This window comes from Tamandua tetradactyla, chromosome X, assembly GCF_023851605.1.
Source record: "Tamandua tetradactyla isolate mTamTet1 chromosome X, mTamTet1.pri, whole genome shotgun sequence".
Lineage (NCBI taxonomy): Eukaryota > Metazoa > Chordata > Mammalia > Pilosa > Myrmecophagidae > Tamandua > Tamandua tetradactyla.
In genome coordinates this window covers 31290262-31295785 of record NC_135353.1, presented here as the reverse complement: position 1 = coordinate 31295785, position 5524 = coordinate 31290262, and the positions used below count along the sequence as shown (strand labels likewise).

The window sequence follows — 5524 nt, the reverse complement described above, 5'->3', positions numbered from 1 at the left end:
TGAAAACAAATGGAACAGATCAAGATTACCAGAAGAAACACATAAAGGAAGTTTTCTCCTGGGAATGAAACAATTGCATAAATAGTGCAATCTTAAAAATCGTACCACATATCCAGGGTAAAATCTGAAAAAAAAAATAGAATTTTTTTCTGTTGAAAAAATCTGATTAAACACAGGCTATATTCTAAAGATCTGGAACAAGTTGAACCTAGTGTCAAAGAAGAAGCTTGACACAAAACCAATCAACTCTAAAACCCTAGGCAAGAGAGAGTAAACTCATCAAGATAATTAGATGCTTAGACATCAGTAAAAAATTACTAAAACCATAATAAGAAACAGGAAGGCACAGACAAGTCAAAACAACAAATTAAAACTTCAGAGGAGACAGAATTTGGAACAACTAATCAAAGATATTCAAACTACTCTCCTAAATCAATGCAAGGAAATGAAGGAAAATATGGCTAAAAGGGTAAACGATATTAAGAAGATACTATGTGAGCTTAAAGAAGAGTTTGAAAGTATAAAAAGTAACATAACAGAAATTATGAGCATGAAAGGCATAATAGAAGAGATTAAAATACAATAGAGAAGAAGGGCCATGTGGAGCAGTGTGGTAGCTAGACAGCTGTGATGGTAAGAGAAGGCCAAGCCATCACCACAGCCTCTGTAGCTGAGAAGCCCTTGTTCCCACTTCCAGGAGGGAGAGCCTGGTGCTGACAAAATGATGGATGGTGAGTTGAACGTGGACAGTCTCATCACTCAATTGCTGGAGCTGTCATTATGGATGAGAAGATCTTCTGCTGTCATGGAGGACTATCACCAGAGCTGCAATCAAAGAAACAGATTTGGAGAATAATGAGACCCACTGATATCTCTGATACAGGATTGCTCTGTGATTTGCTGTGGTCTGACCTAGATAAGGACATGCAAGGCTGGGAAGAATATGATCGTGGTTTTTCCATCACTTTTCAAGCTGATATAGTCATTAAACTTCTGAGTCATCATAATTTCCACTTGATTTGTCATGCTCATCAGGTAGTTGAAAATGTGTATGAATTATTTGCTAAAGGACAATTGGTAACCCTGTTTTCAGTCCCAAGTTTCTGTGGCTAATTTGATGCTGCTGATTAAATGATGAATATAGATGAAACTTCGATGTGTTCATTTAGGATATTGAAGCCATCTGAAAAGAAAGCTAAGTGCCAGTATGGTGGACTGAATTCTGGACATCCTGTCACTTCTACCTTGGACAGTTTATCCACCAAAGAAAAGATGAGGAAAGAACTCTGTAAAGAAACCATCATATTTGTTAAGTACATACTTCATAATATATGTGCACATTGTAAAACCATCTAGTCCTTTGACACCCTTTATTATATCACACTTTTAACTTAAGGGGACAGAAAAAGAATCTTAATTTTTTTCTAATAAAAAGATGTGCTACATTGTATTGTATTAAGTATACTCTTATAATAGTCAGCACAACTAAATCCACATTCAAAATTATCCATTAAAGTTACATATTCACATATCACAATTTTTTAATTTGAGAAGCATCCTAGTTGAACTAGATGTGATAGGTAAATCAGATGAAAGCATATTGATCTGTCTGTATCATGTGGTTTTAGTATTGCTTGGTTGCTTATTTGGGCCTTGCTTTATTTGTTTATTTTTGCAGGAATAATGGGACATATTTTTAAATATTGTTTCCCCTAAACATTTTTTAAAGTGAAATGTGAGAAGAACTTTGCAGGCAGGCATTCACTGACTCTTTTTCCCCTTGCCTAGCTACTTTTGTATCTGTTTGATCTTACTAAAAAAACTTATGCTTCATTACAGTACAACTGAATTTAAGAGATTGATAGTTTTTAAAAAATGTAAACTGTTCAATCCAGTGATGTAATCAAACAATTTGACTGGGCAAATTTTACAATTGACAGTGAATATTTTACTTTATACAGAAATTGCCAGCGATTTAGATTTGTACACTATAGATTTTAACTTATTGATGCTTTATTGTGCAGTGCCATCTCATTTAACTTTCAGATAATGCTCATATAGTATTAGCAAATTAGTTGGTAATGTGATTATGTAGTACCTTTGCTTTAGATTTTAATTCACATTAAACATCTTTGGCATGCTTAATTTTATGGTAATGGCCTCACCTACACTGGTTTTGTTTTGTGTTTGTTTCTCTTTGTTGTTCTTCTGTTTGTTTTTAGATCAAGAGAGCATGAAAATCCTCTTTTGGCCAGGCATAGAAAGCTAACACTATCTCTTTGCTCCACCTCTATAAAGATATACATAAATAGATGCTGGTCAAGTGGAACACTTTGTCAACTATGGATACTGGGTGCTTAAACTGTCTAATATTGCTACGTGGATGATTTATACAATTGATTGTAGGGCTTATATCACTAAAGATTTTTGTTTTTCTGATTTTTCATGATGAAAGTTCACATGATATCATATAGACGAGTTGTAGTGAAATATACTAGCAGAAATTTCTTTACATGATCAAGAACTTGTAGCCTTTCTTTTCCTGCTCTTTCTGTCTTTCTCTCTGTCTCTCTGTCTCTCTCTCTCTCTCTCTCTCTCTCTCTCTCTGTATTAGTATAAACAAATTGCAAGGAATAGAAAAGTTAATATAGAGATTTTAGAAGCAGTACTTATGGAACACAGTCTAGTGATTCTTTGGCTATGACACTATTGGATGTGATTCTAAAAGGTTTTATTGAGCATTGTCAAATTTGTAAGCTTCATAAGAATGGATATCAGATTTATAATGCCTTTCTATATGTGCTAATATAGATGTGAAATTCCTGACCTTAATATTGTCTTTGAAAAGTTAAATTGAGAATTCCATTGACATTTTAAGAAGTGGCGTATTGTACTACTACGAGATATTTGATTTTCATCACACGCAAAGTTCTTTCAGATGAATACATCTGTTTTCTAATTCTACTTTATATAAGCACATTTTACATATAGTTTTCTCATTTAGTAAAAGTTGTCTAATTGATATGGAAAAATACACTAGAAGCATACAACAGTAAATTTGAACAAGCAAAAGAAAAAATAAGAAATAGAGCAATCAAAATTGTAGAAGCAGAAGAAAAGTTAGAAAATAGAATGAATGATTGTCCAGTGTCTTAGGGATTTGAATGACAGCATGAAGCATGCAAATATATGCATCATGAGTGTCTCAGAATGAGAAAGGAAAGGAAAAGGGACAGAAAAATATTTGAGGAAAGGAGAGAAAATTTCCCAACTCTTATGAAAGACACAAATATGCACTTCCAAGAAATGAAATGTTCTCTAAACAAAAAATTAGAATACATCAACGCCACGACACATACTAATAAGAATGTCAAATGCCAAAGATAAAGAGAGAATCCTGAAAACAGCAAAAGAAAAGTGTTTCTTTATATACAAGGGAACCACGACAAGTCTAAGTGCCAATTTCTCACCATAAACCATACAGGTGAGAAGGCAATGGCATGTGTATTTAAGGTACTGAAGAGAAAAGCTGCCAGCCAAGAATTCTTTATCCAGCAAAACTGTCCTTCAAAAATGAGGGAGAATATAAATGATTAGCAGAAAAAGGAAACTGAGATAGTTCATCAGCAAGAGAATTGCCCCACAAGAAATACTGAAACGACTTTTGGGGTGGGGGGTGGGGGGTGCATGGTCCGGCAATCGAACCTGGGTCTCCCACATGGAAGGCGAGCATTCCACCACTGAACCACCTGTGCACCCACTAAAGGGACTTTTGCAGGCTGAAAGGAAAAGACAGAGGAGAGAGGTTTAGAATACAGTGTAGAAATAAAGATTATCAGTAAGGGTAACTAAAAGGGTGAAAAGAGAGAGAAAAAAAGATATGATGTTTAATAACCAATGGGTAAAATGGTTGAAGTATTGCATTTACAATAGTAATATAGAATGTTAATGGTTAAAGTCCCCAATTAAATGATGCAGATTGGCATAATGCATAAAAAAGTATATTCCAACTATATATGTTGTCTACAAGAGACTCACTTTAGACCCAAAGGAACAAATAGCTTGCAAATGAAAGGTTGAAAAAAAAGAACTCCACCCAAACAGTAACCAAAAAACTGCAAGGGCAGTTATACTAATACATGGCAAAATAGATTTTATATGCAAAACAATTATAAGAGACAAAAAGGACAATCTGACAAGAAGAAATAACATACACAGTTATGCACCTAACCAGGGTACCCAAAAATATATGAAGCAAAAATTGTCAAAACTAAAGGGAGAAACAGAAACAGATGTCTCTACAATTGTAGTAGGAGACTTCAATACACCACTCCCATCAATACATAGAACATCTAGACAGAAGTGCAATAAAGAAACAGAATTGAATATGATAAATGAACTAGAATTAGACTTAACAGACATACACAGAACACTGTACCCCCAAACAGCAGGATATACATTCTTTTCAAGTGCTTATGGATCATTTTCCAGAATAGAATACATGTTGGGTCAAAAAGAAGTCTCAATAAATTTTAAGTTTGGAAATATACAGAGCACTTTCTCTGACCATAATGGAATGAAGCATGAAATCAATAACAGGTGGATAGTTATAAAGTTCACAAATACATGGAAGTTAAGTAACACACTCTTAAGGAAGTGGGTTAAAGAAGAAATTGCTAGAGAAATCAGTAAATATCTTGAGACAAATGAAAATGAGAACACAACATATCAAAACATGTGGGATGCAGTGAAAAAATGCTGAGAGCAAACTTTATAGCCTTACACATCTACATTAAAAAAGAAGAAAGAGCTAAAATCAAAGATCTAATTAAACACATGGAGGAACTAGAAAAAGAACAGCAAACCAATACCAAAGCATGCGGAAGGAAAGAAATAACAATGTAGTTGAAATAAATGAAATTTGAATAAGAATATATAATTGAGGGAATAAAGAAAACCAAAAGATGGTTCTTTGAGAAGATTAATAAATTGGCAAACCCTTACCTAGACAGACAAAGAAAAAAAGAGAAGATGCAAATAAACAAAATCAGAAATGACAAAGAGGATATTACTACTGATCACACAGAAATAAAGAGGATCATAAGAGGTATTATGGACAACTGTATGCCAATAAATTAGATAACTTACATGAAATGGACAACTTTCTAGAAACACAAGAACAATCTACTTGACACCAGAAGGAATGGAAGACCTCAGCAAACCAATCACAAATAAACAGACTGAAACAGTAATCAAAAGCCTCCAAACAAATAAAAGTACTGGACCAGATACTACACAGGTGAATGCCACCAATTTCAAGATGAATTAATGTGAATCCTGATCAAACTCTTCTAAAAAATCAAAGAGGAGGGAACACTACCAAAGTCATTCTATGATGCCCACATCACCTTAATACCAAATCCAGATAAAAATACTGCCAGAAAAAAAATTAAAAGAAAAATTTCTCTAATATATATAAATGCAAAAATTATAAACAAAATCCTCACAAGTTGAATCCAATCCA

At 33.8% G+C, this 5524-nt stretch overlaps 1 pseudogene; it reads left to right on the top strand.

The window, feature by feature from the left end:
• Positions 1 to 780: 780 nt before the first annotated feature.
• On the top strand, positions 781 to 1276 carry LOC143671246 (serine/threonine-protein phosphatase PP1-beta catalytic subunit pseudogene; annotated as a pseudogene).
• The last annotated feature ends 4248 nt before the right edge of the window (positions 1277 to 5524 follow it).